Source organism: Strigops habroptila, chromosome 2, assembly GCF_004027225.2.
Source record: "Strigops habroptila isolate Jane chromosome 2, bStrHab1.2.pri, whole genome shotgun sequence".
Taxonomy (NCBI): domain Eukaryota; kingdom Metazoa; phylum Chordata; class Aves; order Psittaciformes; family Psittacidae; genus Strigops; species Strigops habroptila.
The window spans coordinates 14,303,862-14,327,332 of NC_044278.2; the positions used below are offsets into that span (position 1 = coordinate 14,303,862).

General features: G+C 38.0%; 1 long non-coding RNA gene across 6 annotated transcripts in view; it reads left to right on the forward strand.

Moving 5' to 3' along the window:
* The first annotated feature begins 5,722 nt into the window (after window positions 1-5,722).
* LOC115601598 overlaps window positions 5,723-23,471 on the forward strand; it is a 54,060-nt gene continuing 36,311 nt past the window's right edge. For all 6 annotated transcript variants that reach the window (XR_003989411.1, XR_003989413.1, XR_003989414.1 and 3 more), the window contains exons 1-3: window positions 5,723-5,839; window positions 6,771-6,837; window positions 9,047-9,203. This is a non-coding gene — a long non-coding RNA (uncharacterized LOC115601598). The remainder of the gene's footprint in view (window positions 5,840-6,770; window positions 6,838-9,046; window positions 9,204-23,471) is intronic.

Genomic DNA, 23,471 nt, shown 5'->3' on the forward strand with positions numbered 1-23,471 from the left:
GAAATTACCTTGCTGGCTCTCTGACCAAGAAGGGCTCTGTTCATCCCAGCAGGTCTCTTGCTGTCCCTGCTGATCTGAGGCCTGTGTGAGAAGCCCTGTGGTCGATCTGCACAGGCGCAGGCTCCCTCATTGAGTAGTATGTTCAGGTACAGTGTGGAAAATGAATGCAAACAAATACTAACTTAGTAGATGAGGAGTGCAGAAATGAAGGAAGGCCAGAATGGGGTTTGACCTATTTAATTTATGTGTTGTAATAGGCTTTTACAGGGGCTTCTGTAGCTTTACTCCTATCTTTGTAATTCCCTTAGCGCGGGAGTTAAGAAGGCTTACTCTAACTTAATCAAATTTTGGGCTGATATGTAGTGGTTTGTCTCAAATGCTAGTAAGTCATTGACTCTAGATAAAGTCTAGAGGGAGACTGCATTGGTCCCTAATTCAGTTTCAGGTGCACATTTCATAAGTTATCTCATCTTTGGTTCCCAGAAGAATTTCTTGCTTATCTATATTGGCTTCTGAGTTTATCCACCTCTTATGGCAGGTGATTACCTGCTCAGTCTTTACAATAGGTATGTTCTTTCACCTTTTGCTGTCTTTTGACCTGTTCTCATTTTCTGCTTCCAGAAGTTCAGACACCATGGTCGAACCATTTTTTTGAAGTGCATATGACCTTGTTTTCCCTATGAAGCTAAGGTCCCTTTTCCATACCAGAATATGCTTCCTTAGCACTCTATTAACCCATTCTGGAAACTGTAGTCCATTCAACTTTCCTGAAGCTTCGGTTGAATATTCATTGTACCCTTGAATAAGACGGTGTGTGAGGAATTAATCTTCCTCTTGGCAACATCCGTTATGTTAGACTTTTAGGTTCTTTTAGTGTGGTGTTTTACTCCAGAAAATTGTCTCTGATTTAGAAGTGAATATTACAGAGCAACACTCTATTATCCTGGGACATGTGAAAAGCAGCTATCAACCAAAAAATGAGCTTACCTTCTTCCACAAGTTTTCTCACTAGAACAAATAAGTAAGCTTATATGAATAGTAAATGCAGATACTAATAAATAACCATATAAAAGATATAAAATCAATATAAATATTATAAAAAATAACAATATAAAAACTTACAGCTGATGCCTTTCCACTCTTCTCTTATCTCCAGGTGAGGCAGTACAGTGGCTTGTGTTCACATTGCTCACAGCTAGTCCTTACCAGTGAACTGGAGCCGCATCCTCCGGCAGGATGCCCTGGCCCAAGCTTTTCTGGGCCAGGCATCTAAAATACTTTGTGACTTTTCAATGTAAAGTGACTGAAGTAATGTATCAGACTCTTGCAGAGCAATTATTTTTCTTAATTGCCTGATAGGGAGAGGCATTGCATGCCTAGCGACATGCCATGAGGCCATGTGTGGTGTTGCCGGCATCAGAAGACTATCTAGAACTTTGTTTTCTTTTGGTTTCCCATTAAAAACTGTGCTGCTCATTCAGACTCTTACCTAATCCCAGAAAACATTCCCAAATTTCATTGTAGAGGGATCTCTTTGTTTAGCACTAAAGAAGAAGTTAGGAATGAACCTATATACTGTGTGAAAGGTCAAGGGGCAGGATGCAGCAGTGAACCAAGGAGCTAAGTTGTTTGACGGTGCAGATGCACAGTGAAGCTGAGTTGAGCTTTATTCAAGCCCAGAAGACAGTTGAAGTGAACCTGCCCGGTTCATGTCTCTGACCCAAATCCAAATGCAGTAGCTAATTGTTATTATTATTTGGGGCTGGATTAATCATACTCTAAAAGAAATTTGTGACAGAATTGTAATTTAGTCGTCATAAAGAATGAGTACGAAAAAAGTGAGATTGAGTTCTGCATGAGACTTAATTTCTTAATTTTATTGAGAGAAGTGAATGAAAAGAGGCAAATCCCCACTGCTATAAACTGATTTAGATCCTGCCATTTTATGATGCAGTGAAAGAAAGTTTAACACTTTCACGGAGCAATTAATAAAGCAATGTGTATTTCTTATTTAGTTTACTTTCCTACTTAAGCACTGCCAAGAAAGATAAGGTTCCTATTTTAACACAGTGATATATAAAAGGCTGTGAAAATATTAATGATTTCCAAGTCACAAAGAGCTGACATTTGCTTTTGTGCAATGTTCTCTCACAATCCAGTGTGGTGAAGAGTACAGTCTTCACTGAGGCATGTTAATTACAGAGGGTGAGTTTCCTTATACCCATTAATGAATAACAGCTTCCTGGAGTTTATGCAGCGTCAGTAGTGAAGCATTTAAATCTTGGCTGCCTTGGACTAAAATGTATTGTAAGATTTGCATCTCAATTAAAAGGGCCTGTGTGGTTTTTAGCTGTTAGAACTTAACTGGAGTTAGGCAAGTGCATCCAAAGCTGAGTTCTGAATAATGCTTAGTTTATTTAGCATAGAGCTTCACAGTAATAAAGTAGTCCATTATTACAGACCTTTGCAAACTCTGGAGAAATGCCTTCTCTGTAGTCTTGACTCAAGTAAAAGAAAAGAAAACCTGTGGATTTCTTCTGCCAGGGGCCTCCTGATCATATCTAATGAGGAACACTGATGTCACACAGGCAGAAGGGGAGAAGGCTTGGCTGAGTCGCGTTTAAACTGAACCTGTCGCACTGCTTCTGTGAAGGGTCCCAGGGCACGAAATGAGTGTGACATTTCCATGGGCTGCAGAACGCTGAAGTGAGATCACGTGTGACACACAGGCCACCTGGGTGTGCAGTGGGGGCTAATTGTAGTTACATGAGTGGGGTGAAAAGAAGAGGGTCTCCCTTCTCCCTCTTGTGCGTCATTCAACACATATGTTAGTCTCATCCCTTAGTGTTGCTCCTGTGTGCTGTTATCACAGACCTACTTTAGCAATAGGATATAATTCTGAAAGGCAGCTCCATTGCAAACTGACTCATGACACTGTGTAACACATTTACTGCAGAAACTGTTACCTGCTTATCCAGATGAAGATGGAGAAGGGATTCAGACGGGGAATTATTCACTTTTAGTCTCTGTCCAACAATAACTGCAAATTTAATGTCTTTGGGAACATTGGATTTCAGTCCTTTCTGAAAGACATCTTCCTTAGCCATGCTTTGTCTTATAACGTCCTGCTTATCCTGTGGGTGACCTTCAGGGGGGAAGTAGTATCACTTGGCAATCGTCAACACCAATTTCTAGTGCCCTGGAGGATTTTTGTCATTTTTCAGTGCAATAACTATGGAAAAAAGAACAACAAAACAGAACCCCCAAACCATGGTAGTAAAGTAATACTTGCTGGTTCTTAGAGATCAGATACTAGTACCAAGTGCTCTACCATTGCATGCAGAGGGGTGGTCCAACAGGAGAATGTGTTTTATACAGAAATGATGATCAGAAAGTGGGAAACAAAGAGACAAGTACTGAAAAGACCTTTCCAAGAGCACACAGCACCTTATCATTGGATCTTAAGAGAAGGAAAATCTCTCACTGCCCACCGAGTATATAATTCTTTATGTTATTCAGTCTGTATTACCTGTCACAAGCAGCTGTTACTCAATCAGTTACTACGTTCTTTATTTAGCAGTAAAGTTTCTACAATATCCAAGTGTATTTTCTGTAAAATTCACACCCACATGTATTTTAGCTGTTATTATGAGAAGTATTAGAGATGTATCTGTCATGCTGCAGTTTGAAATTACCGAGATATGGGGCAAAATTAGCATTATATACGTGCAGCAAAAATTGAGGGAAAGAGAAAAAGAGCATGCATATGCATACTGATATATCTGATGTTTTCTTCTTTTGCAAGAACTGCTTTCTGAATAATCCTTTGTTGCAAACACAAGATTACAGCAAAATGAAATAAACCTGCTTTTATATCATTTATGGGTTTTTTTATAGCCTTTATGAATTCTCTTATAAAAAAGATGGAAGGATAAAGATTAAGATCTATATTAAAAAAGCAAGATGTCAACATTTAACACTCTCTTCCAAGGTGTAACTTCCACGTCATTCCTTAGCCTTGAGTCTACTTTTATAATGAAAATCAGGAGCATCCCACAGGTCAGTGGAATTCAGAATAATGTCAGTGCAAGCCTTCAGCTCCCCAGTGAAGAGTCACCAATTCATAACTCACATTTTGTGATTTGAGGATTAAGCAGAACTCACTTGTTTTTAAAATCAGTATGGAGAGAGCTGCGGATACGTCTATTAATTACTTACTACTCCTCTAAATTTACATAGCTAAAACTAATTTTAACAAGTTACAGCTTAGTTAGCTTAGACTTCAAGAGCCTAAATTTTGTCTGTGCTGTTCCCTTGGTGTTTGCAGATTTATGCATATATTTATATTAACTTTAACTAAATCCAGTTTGGGTAAGAGTCTGAATGATATGAGTGTGTTCATTTGAAATATAATAATCAGAAAGGACAAAGTCTCAAGCCTCCAGCAAATGTCTTTGGTACAGTCTATATAATTTAATGGCCTATTGGTCTATCCTAAGAGCACCTGGGGCATGAGGAGTACTTTAAAATAAGTGGAGTTCTGCATATGAAGAGAAGCCCACTATACTTTCCTCCCGGGATAAGAGGAGACCAAAGGTAAGCTGTTAGCCCAGCTTTCAAATACAGATTGCCTAGCACAGTTGATTTTAACCTATGTCTAGTTGCAGTATAAATAAATACTGAAAATAATCTTATGAAGTGGGGAAACTGGAGTGTTGTCTATCCACTTACTCAGGCTTTTATATTTATTATTTGTGACAACAATAATGAAATGGTATTAATTTTTCAGTTAATATTAGCATGAATATTGACTTATGCTATTATATCAAGACACAAAGAAGAAAAGCTTTCCTGCTGCTTTACATAATTGAATAATGCTACTTTAACATTTGCATGAACTTCAGGGAAATATAATGAATTCTGCAAATACTCAGATTTACATACTGGAAACAGAAACAATGGGAAAGTTTTCAAATGCATCTATTGTATTTCATGCGAAGTGATGTTGGTTTTCTAAAAAAATTAAAATTCTAAAAAACTGTAAAGTAATCTTTGCCACAGAGCTGACAATGCTGTGCTTGCATTCGAGCATTAGGAAAGATTGAGATTTGTACACAGAATGAAAGTCTCTCATTTCCAAGTCTGACAAAATAGGCAGTCGGCTCAAAGCACAATTTTGGGAGCACTCAGGAATGGCTTAGCAGGGGAAATCAGTGACAGACAGAAATCACTAAAACCTCTAGGGCATTGAAAACAAGTGAAAACTAGGGTAAATAACTGTGGTTCAAGTCACTCAATGATTGCAGCATAAACAAAGGCTACCATAACTGAGTGGCCAGGCATAGCTGTGGTCTTTGCTGCAGAAGGGAGCGGTGCTGCCCCAGCCTCTGTCTGTGAAGGGTGAGTGTCCAGCATTCAGTGCCACCATGAGATTAACCTTGTGGAACAGAATCCAAATCTGCATTCCTTTCCCTAAGAAAAACTGAGGAGTCAAGATTATCTTGCACCTAGACTATTTTACAAACCACTACTTATCTTTGAAAGCTGCAACTCTTGTTTTCTAGCTGTGAGTTTTGCTATAGGCAGGAAGTAAGACGAATGAAGTTCTACCAATATTTATCTAGCTCCTGGCAAAATGAACTGTAGTAACATCCTCTCACTGTAGTATGTCTAGAACTGCATGAATGCAGGTTAACATGTATCTTTTCTACTGCCAGATGCTGATGTCAGTATGCTGGGTTGCATTCAACAACAGAGCTAAGAAGACATAGTCTGAGATAAAGATGCAACTACAGCTCCATTTTCAAGTTGGAAAGTGAATACATTATTTGAAATCTAGGTATTGATTTCTCTGCTTGCGTTTACCTCTCCTTCACCTCTTGCAGTAATTCTTGGGAGTGGCTAGCTGCAACTAATTTTAGGTTAACGGAGAAAAGTCTTATTTTTACTTGAATGAAGATAACTATAATTCAGAGAATTTGACAGAGACATGGCTGGTGCTACATTGCTCCAGTTATGAATTGTTTGGCTTTCTGAAATACAGCACTTCATTCATGAGATTCTTGCCATTACTTTCTTAAATCCCCTTTCCAGACTCAAGTAGTCAAGATCATCTTGGGGCTAGGTTTGCTCTTTCTCCTTGCTCAGGTTCAGACAAATTTCTGCTGCCGGATTCTATCCAAAGCTGTCACCTCTGATCTTGTCCTCTAACATCTTTGTGGAGCATTTGGCATCTCTAAGCAAAAAAGGACCCCTGCAAGGAGCCCTTTAGACAATTTTCTTACTGGCTTTGATTTCTGTACCTAAGCGTTTGCTCAGGGCAGCCACTTTCCCTAGGCTGTGTCTTCCCCAGTCATTTCATTTCCCATCCCTTAACTCACAAGCATCACACAGTACTCCTAGGCTCAGAACACAGACTCTTACTACAGCAAAATGCTGAGTGAAAAAAATGCATTGGTGCTGAATAATAATTTATGTAAATTAAGCCTTCCCACACTACTTTTTCCCTTCTCCTAGAGGGGGAGCGCAGGGCTTTTCTTCTTAAACCTTCTGGCTTATTGCATTAATAATTCATAACCAGTGTGCTTTATATAGGCTGTGCCTCACTCAAAGCAAATTTACAGAGAACTATTTTTCCAACAGTGTTCATCAGAATGGATTTTCTTAAGAGCATACAGCTTTTCAAACCACAGTTCTTCATTTCTGTGGCGAAAAACCTGTACTCCAATGAACTGGTTTAAACTGGTTATTGACACATTCCTTCTCTACAGAGCTGAAGATACGCACAAGACAAGGAAGGAGGTGTTTGTTGCAGCAGATTCTGCAGAGTTAATACAGGTAACAGATCTGCATCACTAGGAAAAAACAGCACTGTGAGACAGGGCTTGATTAAACATTTCCCTGTAACTTTATCATAAGGAGTTAGCAATCCACCTTAGTATATTACTGATAGTAATGAATTGCCTTAGAATCATAGAATCAACTAGGTTGGAAAAGACCTGTAAGATTATCAAGCCCAACTGTTACCCAGGACTGCCAAGTCCACCACTAAATCATGTCGCTTCATGTCTTGGTAGACTGGGAGCAATTTAAGAAGTAATTAAGTTGTTTTAAGTCTATAACAAAGTAACGTTTTACATTTTCAAATAGTAAAAAGTTAACAAACTCTTTAATTTCCATTATTAAGTAATAGCTTTATAATATTAAATGACTAGAGTTATGTTGTTGAAAAAAAACCCCACATGAAGTTAACATTTTCAAGGCAACTTTGTGAAACATGTTGAATAGATGAATGATCTGAGCAGGCCAAGACTGATTAAATAACTTTATAAGGTATAAAGTAACATGAACAAACATTTCAGAAAACTGGAAACGCTTAGTACAAAAAGATGGTTTAGCCTCATTGTATAACTTTTAAAAGAGATCTTTCCAAAAGAAACTGTAAAGAGATGTGAAAACAAGACAGAACCCAGCAGGAGAAAGCATGTTTTCCTAGGTTACGGCAGTAGTCACAGTGAACAAATCTGGATTCTAGAGCTAGCTGTGCTTAAATTTTTTGCTTGTTTACGCATTACATTATTGATGTTGAGGAGAAACTTGGGAGGCATTTAGCTTTTGGTATTTGGCTTTAAGGGCCAAACTGTATAATAGAGATGAGGAGTGTTGGGAATGTCTTCTGCCTAGATTCCAGTTGCTTTTGTGGCAGAATGGCAAAATCATTCAAAATCAAAAGAGAGCGGTTAAACCTTCATCACCTGCATCCTGCACAGAGGCCCAGCAATGGGCAGCTCCCAGAGGCAAGCCCAGAGCGAAGAAGTGTTGAAGCAAACAAGCAGCTTCCAAAGACCAGGAACAGCTAAAAATGAGGGGGAAGGCAGAAGAGGATAAAAATAAATAAGCCTCTGAGCCTTTGACAGACTGTACAGCACTTTTGTCAAGTTAATATTTGTATCAGGTAGACTCGATACTCAGAGACGTACTCCTCAAGAAACTGAAAACTGTCAGTTATATGGACAATTTCTTTTGTAGTAGCCATGTGGTAGCCAGTGTCTGTTCACTAACAAAGACGTACTCCTACTTTTAGCTGAAAAACGGAAATCAGTCAATTCATCTATTTCCCCTGTATACTTTTCAGACCCCAGCCATCAAAGAGTTATCAATTCTGAAAGCAAAATAAGCAGTACAGTTAAAGCACTGATACTAATGGTCTCACAAGCACTTAAAACAGTGATGACTCCTACTTAAGCTCTGCAACCCCTGGATTCTGTTTGCTGTCAGAAAGCTATGAGGCAGCAGAGGCTGTCTCTTATCCGCGTATACCAGGAGTGCAGGTGTTTTTCTTATTAGGAATTACAAAACTCAACAGCAAACTGCACTCCCATCAGGTTTGTTTCAAAATGCTTTCTTTCAGTTATAACTTTCCTAGGGAAGTTTTATAATGCTTTGGCATCCCCCAGATCCTACTTGAAAGCTGTAATAAAAGGAAAAAATGTTAATAATAAAAGAGTGAAGTTTTAAATCCCAGCCAACTCTGGCATGCTACCGGAGAGAAGATAGATTAGAGAATAATTTTCAGCCACATTCTGACAACAAGGAATTGTTTTTCACAAAAATTAAAACACTGTACCTTCTAATAAAGTTGCAGGAGATTATGTACAATCCACAGTGAGATAAATAATAGGGATTGTTCCTGGATGTTACTGTTATATTGAATTGAAGGCTTCAAGCGAAATAGTGAGAAGCAATTCACACCCACATGAAACATGTCAAAATGAAGACAAGTCTAGGTGACATATTGGCTCAGGATCAGAAGCAGTTTATTTTACAATGCTCTGTAGACTGTAATTTTTGTAATTACAGGTGAATGTTCAAATTCTAGGTGTGTTATGATTTGGGGATTAGAGGGGGGAAATCACATTTTGTTAATTTAACTGTGTAAAATAGTGCTATTTCAAATGTAATATGAGAAATACTAAGATAGGAAACTAGCACTATTGGAAGGTTTGTCCAAAGCTCGTTTGATAACTGAGTTCTTTTCATTTCTTAGGGATTTTCAGGCTAAAAATCTGGAGGTCACACAAATTGATGGTGAAGTGACACTCCAATGCAGTGACAGACTGAGAGAGAAAATGAAGACCTGCTCTATTTACAAAGAACTATTGAAGGCACAAAGAAGTGTGGACTCCTGGCCCTATGGAAAGGCGGTATGGATACATTGTCACTATATCATCTGCTGTCTTTGCAATAAGACAGGTAGCTGCAAAAGCAGACCAGAAAATGAGGTTTGACATAGACCTGTTCCCTCCACCAGTTCATGTTCTCCCAGGAGCAACAATGAGGATGGGACGGATGGAAGTACTCAGGCAGCCTGTTATCTCTTCTTATCCCTATTTATATGCCTAGTTAGCTACTGTAACTGAGAAAAACATGACAAGTGTAAGTTCTCTTCTTGCCTAGTTCAAGCTCTTTCCTGCCTCTTTTCACTGCTTTCTTGCTTGCATCAAGGTATAATTTGGCAGGCAGTCCTGATCTGTAACTATAGCAGGAGTAAACATCTATTCAAGGAATTTATTGCATGGGATGAAAGAAAGTGTGGCCCCAGGTGCTACTGCAGCTCTGCATCTTCCTGCATACAGGACGGTGTGGGTTGCAGTCGGTCTTCCAGCATGGTGCCCACAGTAGAGCGGAAGCATGTGCTTGCTTGACTCTGTTAGGAAATCCTACCTCTGTGATGGTCAGTAATACCAAATAGTTATAAATATTGATCAGTACATCCAGAGATACCAGGCAGTTATTTTCTATGATTTTATTGGCAGCTCTGATCACAACTACTTTGAAGTAGTGACAGGAAAGTGGAAATATAGACATATGCAAAATGTATACATTATGATCACTGAACAGGAAAACTCAAAACAGAAACGTGAACAAAAACTTAGTAGAGGTGATTGTCAGTCTTAAACTTAGCAATGTTTTAGGGCTGAAGAGTTTCTTGTTATCAAATACTCATTCCTTCTAGTTACAGAAATTAAGGATTAATTAACAATTGAAAATAAACAGAAATCTTTTATTTGAAAATGTATGAGTGATATTGTAGCTGCAGAATAGTGTTTGATAGAACAATAAAAATATAATAGGCTGGATGTTGTGAACCTTAAGAACATGGATGTGCGTAGACAACTTTTTAAAGGCTGGTCTGGCTGCTTCTTGTTCTTTAGCTTGTGCCGTTTCCTTTGAAGTTCATTGGATGAATATTGGTGTGTTTTAAATAAACACTAATACTGTGGTAGCAGAATAACAGAGATTTGCTTTAGAAGCTCATCATGAGTTTCGGAAATGCTTTTAATAAGAATAATAACAGTCCTCTGAAACTTGTTTGGTGTTCAGTCATTAGGAGGAAGTACTGTTCTTACTGGCACAAATTGCAAAAAACATTTGTTTTCAGCTTACGCCTGGAGGAGTTAGCAACATTACCATCCCATATGTATTGCATTAAACACTTTAAGTCACTTTAATAATGCTTGCAAGTTTGAAATTAGATTCAAGACTGGAATGATTTAAAGGTCTTTAAAATGAATGAACCATGCGATTATTTTAAGTATAATTATTTATATTTAAAAATATTATTCCTAAAACATTCAATTTTGGCATCCAAAAAGAGATTAATTTGGCAGGCTTTTCTGTATTAGGCTTAATGAAATCACTTAAATTCAGATATTCAATATGACCGATGATTTATAAGTGCCTAATTTGACACATACTGGAATGCCATTATCATAAATGTTTCTAAATATCAAATATCATATCATTTGGGCCTCACAGAATTGCTCGTTTCCTGAGATATAGTACCATATTTGTGATGTAAATCAGTTTCTAAATTACTTGGAAAAGTGTTATGAAAGTGGATCATTTAATGCTAACCTAACTTCTGTAAAGCCTGTTGAAAATTTTAATGAAGCACTTAGGCAACAATTGTGTCATGGACTTCCAAGTCTATTAGATGGCCAGGCTGTAAAGCTTGAATAGAATAATACTATGATGTATAAGAAGCTCCGTGCTGCCACTGATCCAAGCCTTGCTGAGAACAGAGAAAATCATTTAGTAAAAACTCATCTTTAAAGTATTGCGCAGAAACTCCTGAAGTAAAACCCCAAAAGTTTTGATGTAGTAGATTAAGAGAGAAGGAAATGAGAGTAATTGTCCACATGCATGTTAACAGTTATTTTGGATTGCTATGTGCAGGGTAAAGCCTTTTAGAATAACAATTTGAATGCTAACTGTGTATTTCTTACTCTCGTGAGGAGGATGGAAGGGAGGAGAAAAGCCAACTCCTTTCCCAAAAATTTAGCCAAAAATTTGGCTTCTATTCTGTTCTGAGGGATGGGGGATGAGAGGTGAAGGGACTGCACAGGGTTCTTTCCACATGTCAGTAAGAAAGGCCTGACAGCAAATGGCGTAATAAAATAGCTGGTTTAGTAAGACAGAATAAAGAGGACTGCAGGATAGTGAGTAAATCTTACATCCCTTTAGATGCTGGGAATCCCACGTTCATGCAGCATCAGACGGACCCCAATAAATACAATGGCAAAAAATGCAGAATTATCAGAAGGGTCCTCATGGCATCATTGTGATGGCACAGGGATACGGAAAGGACCATCACACTTTTATTTGTGCATGTGCATGGATGGACATATGGTTAAAAGCAGGTGTGCTATGCATCTGAAATGCCCTTTCACTGCAAGAGGGCATGGAGCGAAGTTTTGACGCAGCCTATATGTTTCAGTCCTCATATTTCTCCCTGGACATCACCCAAGCCCATGACAAATTACATGTTGACAAATTACATGTCAGCAAATTGCAGAACTCAAAGATGTATGGTTGAAACAAGTCAGATTCTCTTAAATATAAACAGATCTCATTAAGGTTGTCTGTAAATTTTATGTCTGGCCAAGAAAGAGTAAGTATTGTGTAGCCTCAAGATAAGCATAAAAATGTGAATGGAAAGGTCACTTTTCTTTTTTCTGACAAGAGCAAGAAAGGGAACACTAGGTAATTTTAGAGCTGAAAAATTTAGTGCTGGAAAGTCCTCTTGAAATAGGCAGTAGAGTTCCACAAGACCAGAGGAGATCTATACTACTTCATTTTTCTTACCAGAAAAACAAAACCAACCAACCAAACAACAGAAAACCATGTCAGGTTAATCTGGGTTTTCCCTGGCCACAAAAAAACTCTGTAATGATGACTACAGCCATTCTTAACCAGAAAATCCATTAACTTTCATAATGAGACTAGAAGCAAATGTCACCTGTATTTTTGAGAAACACGGAGCCCAGCCCATGCTGCGATAAGATTCATGCAGCTACAGAAAAAAAAGAAAACCAAACCTCCAAATATTTCTCTTTCTAAACCACAATTCAGTGGTTTCAATATTTTACATATTCACAAATGTATTTAAAATATAGTACATTTAAATATATCAATACTTTTCATATAGCATGTTTAATGTTTAACCCGTAAGCTTTTCAAAATCTGGGAATTGGGAGGAGCTTTCTTAAGAGTTTGTTGGTTAACAGGGAGTTTTTGCAAATTAGTAAGAAGTATCTCTTCAATGAAGTGATGTTTCAGGTGAGAGGAGGTACACAGTGTGATGTGCAAGAAGAGACCAAGAGCCAACACGTTTTCTTGTTTTGTATACAGAGTGTGTTTGTGTCTGGGGACAGCTGACCAAATGCACAAATCAGATTTACTGTACCGATCTATGAACTGGAGCATTGCCTGTAAAGGCACAACGTGTTAAGAAACATCAGCCTCTTCTTACTTTTCATGCTGTTTGAAACTAACAGTAACTAAGGTTTCAGTGGAAGACGTGTCGTAAGGCAAATAATGCCGTAGCTTAGAAAGCCACAGTTCTGTAAAATGCTTGCAAGGTAGTCCACCTGGTTTTTGTCCAAACCAAACAAATTACCCACTTCAAATTCCCGTTTTTACCCAGTTTAATGATCATCATCTAGTCACAAAAAAAGTCACACCTGATAACTGATCATCACTAAGTAACAGTTAAAAATTAAAGAGGCAGAATTCTACTTATGAAAACACAATATAGGAAAAGCCATGTAACAATGAAGGAAAAGCCATGTAACAATGAAACATACGTTCAAAACCTTGAAGGCAAGAAAGTATTATAGGGAGAAATTGAAACATTCACCTGGTTGTAAAGTGGATGCACTCCTTTTTCTAAAATGAGTTAATAATCAGATCTTGGTCAAATCACACTGAGGTATTTTTAAAAAGCTGATTTTTGGTCAAAAGAGCCAAACTGGACAACTGGGTTAACTTCTCCTTTGGAAATATCTGTAGAAATTCTCATTTAAGGTTAAGCATCTCTCAGTGGCATTATAATGTACAAGATGACTCTCTGTTACGCATTCATATCTACTGAGCATAAATGAGAATGCTCAGTAGTCTCATTTCAAATTTTCTCATTCTCATTTCATACTCTCAAAAAAGAAAGCCCAGCTATGGGGAATAGTTTGCAATGTGGTAGATCCCATTAGCCAAGTGCCGTCATCTCTACAAAAAGGGAATTCCTGCAACCTACTTCCAGCCCCTAATCTTCCTTTAAAAATATTACAGGGATATATCCAGCCTGACTATATTTAACTTACCAGTGAATTACGATTATAGCAGAATAGTCAAAAGTAGCTAAACTTTTCTAAAAGAGAATTAATGTGTGAAAAGAAAGTCATAGCAACAAATTTTGTTTAGTGTCACCATGAGAGGTGAACAACTTACAAATAGTAGCATGTAGACACACATACATCAGTATATCACGTACGAAAAGCCATCTCAGGGAAACATCCAGCAGGCCTGTTGGACTGAGCGTACAAAAATCTTTGACTTGTCCTATGTCTGAATTGTTACCAGATTTTACAAAGAAGATCTAACATCTAAAAATTCACACAGGGCGAGGAATGAAATGTGCCACAGAGAGCAAAAGGAGTAAAAAGCTATCTATTCGTGTTGTATGGGATTTGAGAAAGAAAAGCTCTAACAGAGTCAATCTCACAGCAAAGAATGTTTTCATTACCCAGTGGTTAGTTGAAGTCAAACAGCTACAGATTTATTCCTGTGACTCAGAGGCTTTTATTCCATGTGTGTATGTGGGTTTATGTTAGACGATTCCATTGACTTCTGAAGAGTAATCTTGGATTACACTGATACCACTAAGATGAGGTAAGCAACCTCAAAAAAATAAAACCAACAGTGACAACACCAAGGTTAAAAAAAGCTCAGGACTTAAAGAAATTGATGTTGTATTCACAGATATATTTTAGAAGCCTGGTTGCAGTCCCTTGTGCAAATAAAACATAGAGTACTAGAAATCTCTCCTTCTTGGACTTTTTCAACAAGAATAAATCTGAATACAGAGCTCAAAAAATGTGACACTGATTGAGGAACAGATTCCAGACAGGAAGCAGGGAAAACATCTCCCACTAAATGGTGATAGGGTCTAGGGTTGTATAGCATAGATTCATTTACTTGTCAGTAATAGCTGAAGTACCAAGACAGGAGCCACCCTGTAAAGACCTCAGGAATGCAACATTGGATTGAAAAGAAAGCATAAAACGAAAGCTGCAGAAAGCTCTCTGAGTATAAAGTCATACAAGGCAGTTGTAGATCACATGAGCCTTCTCTGGCAGAAATAAATTTTGCAATGTTTTAAAGAACTGCCTATTTTCCCATTATTGCCTGTTTTATAGACCAGATGCTTTTTTGTTGGATCCTCTGGCTCAAGAAAAGAATAAGATGCTTTTGTTTTCTGTTGCACCTAAGGCATGCTGTAAAGGAGTCTCCACTGAAACCTATTCGTGGTAATAACTAGGAATTGCACTCTAGTAGATCTTAACTTAAATGATTCTAGGATAAATGGGATTTCTTGGGTGATGCAATATTGACAAAAGTGTCATCAGCCAGAAGTATGCCTGTGCTTATGTAGAGGCCACAGTGAGTTTTTAGTATCTCAAACATACACAGCAGCTTACATCTCCAGGAAGTTGTCACTTGCAAGCATAGTACAGCAGAAGAGCTAATACCATGAAGCCAAACAAACCTGTGGGGGAAAAATTGCTCAGGTACTAATCTCTTTGGTCTACAAAGAGTTGTTAGCTTGTTCAAAGTCAGCCTTCTTTCTCTACAGCAAAAATACATAACTTTTCTATATAACCTCTACAGATATAAAGTTGCAGGCTTTCTTGTTGATGCCCGTTTGCCACATCTGAGGTTGTGACTTTCGTGGGTGAGATGCAGATGTCTGTGCTGTCCTAGAGGCAACATAATGCATCACAAATCGCTTCATATGAGAGGTATGAAGTTCAGAATATATCCAGTGATGGAGACACTGTATGTTTCTCACTGTCAGCCTCTTCTGGCTGCTTTCTCAGCATCCTCTACTGGTCTGCGTGCTAGTTTGCTAGCGTGTGTTATAGGCCTCAGGCTTTTGAGTTCTCGGAAGCAATGATTTTAGTTGCTAAGGATGCCAGGAAGGAGAGCACTGCCATTCAGCCAGAACAGAATGAGAGAAACAGTTATGCGCAGTGACAGCTCTCTGTAGCCCTCTTTGCTAAGAAGGCAGGAGTCCAGTCCCTCACTCCATTATCCTGCAGACTAGAGTTCACCTCATGGGTTACTTGCTACTAGATTGGAAAGCTGCTTGGTATTTAGAAAGGAAAGTTCAAAGCTACGTGAGTCAGAGCAAGTTCCTCTTTTATTCTTTCACCATGTCAGATACCATAGGATAGCAATTTCCCTAAGTGATATTTAATGCTAATTACTTCAGGGTCAATGAGCTGTAACCAAAAAATCTTTAATAAGGCATTTCTTGTATAAGACTTATAATGAATATTTCTTCAGGCCCATTTCAACTCTTCATGTGTCTGTCCATACCTAGCCCACACTAGCCTGTATGCTGATGTTCAGCTTCAGACTTTTATTTTTTCTCATCAAATATCCGCTCATGAGATCCTACCTGGAGTATTGTGCTCAGCTCTGGGGCCCCCAACATAAGGAGCATGTGGAGCTGTTGAAGCAAGTCCAGAAGAGGGCCATGAAGATGATTAGAGGGCTGGAGCACCTCTCCTGTGAAGACAGGCTGAGATACTTGGGGTTGTTCAGCCTGGAGAAGAGAAAGCTCCGAGGAGAACTTCTAGCAGTCTTCCAGTACCTAAAGGGGGCCTCCAAGAAATCTGGAGAGGGACTTTTTACAAGGGCCTATAGGAGTAGGACAAGGAGGAATGGCTTTAAGATGACAGAGGGTAGATTTAGATTAGATATTAGGAAGAAGTTCTTCACTACGAGGGTGGTGAGACAGTGGAACAGGTTGCCCAGAGAAGTTGTGGCTGCGCCGTACCCGGCGGTGTTCAAAGCCAGTTTGGATGGGGCTTTGAGTGACATGGTCTAGTGGGAGGTGTCCCTGCCACTGGAAGGGGGGTTGGAACTAGATGATCATAGAATCAGCTAGGTTGGAAAAGATCTTGAAGATCATCAAGTCCAACCATTTCAACATTACAACATGATTTCTCTGAAGGTGGAGGGTGAAGGCTGTCTGTACTCACCACCTGAGAGGCAAGTCTGAGGACACTGCAGCCATGTAACACTGCTTGCGTAGGATTTGCTGTAGAGGCTGTTGTTTGAGGTTAAGCTTTCAGAGGACTCTGTCCATGGGCTCCAGTGCATTCCCTCTGTTGGGGGCTTGGCTCTGGCAGTCAAGGATCAGCTTAGAACCAGTGCAGCCCCATGGAGCCACTGGCCTCTACTGCACCCTGACATACTTATTATGTGCTTGCACAGCATGGCAATATGGACAAAACCTATCACCACTTTCTTACTCAAAACAGTATTTCCATGGGACCTTCGCGTTTAAGTCAGCTGCAGAGGAACTCAGAAAATTCAAAGGATATAAGGCACTCTGATCAGTGTTGAGCCGTAAGCTCACAACATTTTCAAGTAATTTCTTGCCAGCAGACAATATTAGAATAGACAACAGGATGAATAACTTACTGATTGCATTATTTTACATCATTTTCACTCACAAACCCATTTGCTTTCATCTGAGTTTTTTAAAAAGCCATCTAAAGTCTTTCCTCTTCTCTCCAAAAGCAATTGCAATAAAGCACTGGTTGTCCATTCACTTCTTCTGCACTGCCCTTCCCTCTGGTGTGGCTGAATGATCAGTGACCTTCTGAAAACAGCCATCAGTTTGTCAACTGAAGCACCAAGAGAAACATGGCGTATATGAAATAATGTGATCTTTTTCTAACAGAACATGAGTAGTGCCTAGCAGGTAGCTGTGAAGTTTCTTTGTACATGCATATGAAGAGTCTCTTGTATTTGAATGCCATGTATCCAGGATTGCAATGACATTTTGGATAGAAAATGCCCATGTTAGAAGACTCATCAAGGCTCTGATCTGGATCACACTATGCTGTATCAACCTACTCACAACTATTTTGGCTATGAGCATCTGGCATCCCTAATGTGCAAATGTAGAGACTTCTGCCCCTCTGGGAAAACATCTGTGTCTCACAAACGAGCAGCACAGCCTGAACCAACTTGTGAAACTGACGTGACAAGATACACCTGGCACCCACTTTGTGCAAAAATCCATCCCAGTTCTGCATGGTGGTATGAAGCCTGAAGCAGATACCAACGGGTTTTTTTTTAAGAATTCCTATTAGTCCAATTTCCAAACTGCCACTTGGTTGCAAAAATTGGGGTACATTATGAACAGAAGGGTGTCATCAAGCAAGCGACGATGCACTGTGATCTGTAAGGTCCTTTCCAGTTCAAACCATTCTGTGATTCTGTGATGATTCTATGAAATATGCCTCTTGCTCATGCAGAGAGGCTTCACAGGAGGCACATGTAAGCCAGCTCTCTTCAACACATGACAGCCCTCTCTCTGTGCAGTGTGCTCCTTTCAGTGCCTTCCCTCTCAGAGCTTCCAAAATGACATCACAGACCGGTAATTTGAGCTCAACAGTCCAAATCTGTGGAAGCAAAAAACCCATTGTCTAATCACATCCACTTGCATTTCAAATTGTGTGTATTGCAAGTGAGTTTGTGTCATCCCCCTGCTCCCCTCTCCACCCCCACTTATCACAAAATTTATTTGTTCTTATTAAAAAAAACCCCAAAAAACAGGATTTTTATTTCTGCATAAAAGACAGGAATTTGAGGCTTTTAGAACTGGAATGAAACACAGGAGTTATTGAGTGAAATTGTACAGCTCTTTTCTTGCAAAAGCTAGACCAGATACTGTCTTTGTTTCTTTTGTCCTTCAAGCCATCACAGTAGTACCAGTCTTCAAACATGATTCAGACCCATGGGAGAAGATAAAAGTAATAATTTTGAGTGGCTTTTTATTTATCTTTCAAGATCATGAGCTTTAAGTTCTTAGTCTTGTCTCTGGTGTCCTGAGGCTAGAATTTTTTCTTTTTAAAGAAAGCTGAAATTCTGATATAATCATATGGCAAAAGGGCTCTCTGAGCTTTGAAAAGTTTCGCCCAGTGGGGAAAAAAAAATCACCATTTTGCAAACACAAGTTTGTGGTGGCAGTATTATTTAAGGAGAAGGAGCAGTCCTTTATTCTTTCCCTAGAAAATTAAGAAAATTATTTACAAGTTAAGTGTTGTTAACCAGTGAGATTAGAAATACACTGCTAGTGAGAAAAACAGTTAACATTTACACAGTGCTTACTCAGAGGTACCGTAATATTTACAAAAATATTATGAAATGCAAATTTCAGTGTTATAAGTATTATAAACATTAAAATATAAAATATATTAAATAGAAAATATTATTAAATGGATGATTTAAAAATAATTGTTATTTACTAAAATATACACTGCTTTTTTTCCAGTTTGCCAAATGTCTAACAAATTATGTTGGTAAGAAAAAGAAGATAATTGAACTAGACTGCTAAAACTCTGCTGCTATTTTTACATCAATTAATAGCTTTGGCAAATGTACTGCTGTAAGTTTATGGAAAACTAAACTTAGTTTCCTACACAGCTTCTAAACTGGTTTAGGACATTTAGCCATTTGCTAGGGAGAACTCTCTGTGTTGTGGAGTTCCTCCTGCTGATATTTTCCCATTCTGACCAGAATGTTTTAGAGTGTAATTAAACAGCAGAGATTGAAAGTGAGAATAGTTTCATAGCCAAATACCTGGGACACTTCTCCTCCTGATGAAACACCTGAGCTTGAGCCTCTGCTCCAGTGCATATTTAAGTGTTCTATGCAAAGTAGACAAGTACTGACAGAAGAGATTTGGGAAGTGCCGATACAGGCAGCGCTGCTTAACGCCCTGGTACTCAGACAGTGCTCAGGTGGAGGCGTGATGTGGGTACAAATCTGGTAAGCAGAGAGGGAAGTTGAGCAGGGATACTACAGAAAGTTGAAGCTAGCTCGTTCATAAACTTTGATTCTCCCTGCTTCATTCTATTTACTTGTGAGTTTGCTTTTCCAAAGCAAAAACTGTGACAAGAACAAGAAGTTAAATGAGAATATTATCACAGAATTTACAGTTTATGTCAATTTTTACTAAAAATATTGAAAATTATATTATGCTATTCTGTGTATTCAATCAACAGGAAATCTTACATCAAGTAAATTTTTGACAGCTAGTATGCGCTATGCTTTTGTGGCCTTGAAAGACCACAGTGAAAATTTTCATTGTTTTGTGATACTATTTTTCTGCTCATGCATCTGAGTTGCAGCTATGTGAGCATTGCATTCATGCTGAAAACTATCCAGGTAAACTATACCGGTTAAAAAAAAAACATGACAAGCATGTGCTGTAATTCTAAATGAGAAAGGAACAAGACGCAGTTACTAGTTTTGTTCACTTCTCACTTTCATGCATAGTCTAGTTCATTGACAAGTGTGTTATATTTGGTTTGTGTTATATAAAGGTTTGAAAGTTTCTGAAGGAAACCTTTATATATCTCTCAACTTCTGGAAAATCCTAGCTATGAAATACACTGAATCCTACAATGCCACCACCCGAAAAAAAACCAGTTGAAAAAATTGCTAGGTCTGGTTCAATTTGGTTTAAATTCCAAACATCATTTGTACACGTTTTTTTCTTAACATGGGAAAGTAGAAGATAAATAAATGGGAGATTCAGTCCAAAGGAAGATCTCTTCTGCTGTCTTTTGAGGAGATGGAGTAGGGTGATGGATTTTATATGCAGCTACTTTCTTCAGAGTTCTTTCTCTAAAGAAAAGCAAAGCTTTATTATTGGGAAACCCAACTTGCTATGGGGAAGTGAATCCCAAAGGGGAGGCTGTAGGCTTCTGTAGACAACCTTTGCTTTGACAGTGAGAAGACCAATAGGAAAGCTGTGGGATACAATTCTGTCTCTTATTTTATTAGCTGCATAGAGTGGCAAGGAGAGAGATGAGGAAATAATCTTCAGCTAAGAGCATCTGTGAGTAATTCTTAGCCTACTCACTTCAAAAACTTTTACAGTTCACAAAAGTGTAATGAAATGAAGAAAGTCTATTAACCCTAAATAACTGCAGGCTTCATCAGAAATTAGGTCTCTTAAGCAGAGTAAATGAACCAGCCACCCTCACAACATTTGAAAAGCGTGGTCTATCATTACAGTTGTCTTTTGCAGACTGTACTGCCTTGGTTTTATTCCTTACTTTCAAAATGAGCAGCCAACTGATACACAATGCATTAAAATTATTATTATTATTATTATTACTACTTATTTTCTACATGATTTATATTTTTATACTTAGTGAGCAGATGAAAAATACCTCTATTCTGTAATTCTCTTCTAATTCACATTATTTTCTTGAGTTTGAAGTACTTTCATTAAAATAATGAACACTGACATTACACGTGGACATAGCTTCCCTTTGCTATGTAAAATCAGTTAAAATTTATTTTTAAAGATTGCACATACATCCCTTGATTCAAGTAACCTCCTGCCACAGTGCTGTTATTAACTCTGAAATAGTTACTGAACCTGTAAATATATATATTTGTCTATAATACATATGTATGTACAGATATATTTATATCTATATATGTGTGTGTGTGTATATCCCCACATAAGTACACACAGCTCAAGCTCTCTTTTTTTTTAATTATTTGCTCTGAAAATATTCAGGTAACTTCCACACAATTATGAAGTTTTAGCTTGTTACATGAGTAAGTTCCAGCTTTACAGATCAGACTAACATCTGGTACAAAACCCAGATGATTGCTAGGAAGAACTCTCTGTGTTGTGGAGTTCCTCCTGCTTATATTTTCACCTGCTTCATAATGTGGTGTTTTCAAATCCATAGTAGAGGATGTACAGGTGAGAGGGAATTTGCTTTTCTTCTTGTTGCTGTTTCTGAAGGAAGCACCCAAATGTCCTGTATCTCCCTGTCATTCCTATGAAAAGATACGAGAGATACATTTGACTCTGACCTCTCTATTTTGTTACTCTGGAAATGCCTGAATAAAGATCCAAAGTTTTTTTAGCTTTATCTGACCCAGGCTCAGCCAGTATTTTTTAGGATTTATTTGGGAAAAATGTTTTTGTTTATTTTAAATACAAAATCTGTCTCTTTGTAAATCCTTTGTTACTGGTAGGAAGCTCCCTGATCATGACTACCATAGGAAGCTCTACACTTGCACAGGTTTTGTCCTGCCTAGACTGAAGTTCGTAAACCCTAATAAACCAGCATAATGCAATCCTTTGCTTTCTGGAGACAAGTCATATAAGGTGCTAAATGATGGCTTCCATTATCCCTTCCATTGTCCTGAGATTAGTACACAGTCAAAAATGTAAACGCTGACTTGCCTTAGTCTTCCGATGGTACATTTGAAACAGATTCTTTATCAGTTTCAGCTTACTGTGGAGAAACAGCCCTTCATAAAATAGATTTGAAAATGAAAGATTTTGCTTTATACATTCATGGAATTGGAGCTTTCATTGTCATATGGTTCTGTCTGTCTTAAAAGATAATTTTTGTAACAGAGGCAGAACCAATTACATAATGTAGTACACTCTCCTTAATGACACAACTTTATTGGAATTTAAGTGGATCACCATAATTGTACGGTATGTACTTTATTGATATTAGAGTATGCTGCATTAAATTACTATAATTTTAGTAGGAAATTCAGTTCATATTCCCTCTATCAGAAATGCAGGTATAGTTCATAATGTTAAAAAGATGTTTGAAAAGTGAAGACTGATTTTGAACTGTTTGTACTTCTATAAAAAACCAGGAAACTTTCCCTTACAAATGTAACTGTATGGCTGTTACACGCTTACACTGTTTCAGGGATTTTGCCATAGAAGATTAGAAATTAAATCTTTTCCATGTGTGATGGTCAGCTATTACTCATGAAAGATGAACTGCACCAAATGCACATTTACAGGGAATATATTCCCCTTTCTTCCAAGGAAAATCATAACCCAGAGGCATGAACAACATGTGAACAGTGCTCAGCCTTTCATCTGTTTCTCTCTCTAGATGTATTTTCTCTTCATGCATAGTGCTCCAGAATATCTGCACAAGATTTTACATGCCACTTGTTTATAGAAAGAGACAAGAGCTATAGAGAACCTCTCCCTTGAAAGAATAACATCATGAAACATCATCCTGACGTTTAAGCACACAATGTCCTCAACAGATTTTGTGACTCAATCTTGGAAGGCTACCTGTGTTGTCGGTGTAAATCAGTCTAATTTCTGTGCATGCGTGCACATAAAGTATACCTTTCTTTAGCAGCGATTCAGCAGTTATGTGGACTCTATAGAGGGAATACCTGTAAAGACATGGAAATACTAGCTTTACTCAAGAAATCTCTGCCACTCATAGCCAATGTCTGTTCAAGTTCAACACTATTGCTTGTAAAAGAATGTCCCCATTGCTTTCTCAGCTGTTTCTGATTTTTTGTAATGAATAAAAATACAGTGACTTAGTTGTTCAATAATGGAAAACCACTAATGAAAAACTTTTGCATTAGTGAGGTAACAAATATACTCTGTTTTCTTCATTACGTCTATGTAGCTACTTAACTTTTTAGTTAGTCTTTTTAGCTAAAGACTGCTCAGAAATGTTTCAAAGTAAGGATACAGTTAATCCTCACTGTTTCGCATAGAATATCTAAAAAAGACAAAACAGAAGAATATGAGGATTTTCACTTCACATTATTATATTGTTAATTACTTCTGTAAATCAGAAGTAACATATCAATGTCTGGTATCTAAGATGACAAGTATACCTGAGTATATGGTTTCCCCAAAGTTCATCTAGCAAAATTCAGTGCTATAGGAAGACAGTTTACAGTGTGTAAAAATAGACCTAGAGCGGAAGAAAGAATTTAGAATGTAAAAATGGCATGTATAGTTGGCTGCTTGAAAATAAATGTCTGAATCAAATCTTACACTTTTTAAAAGTAGA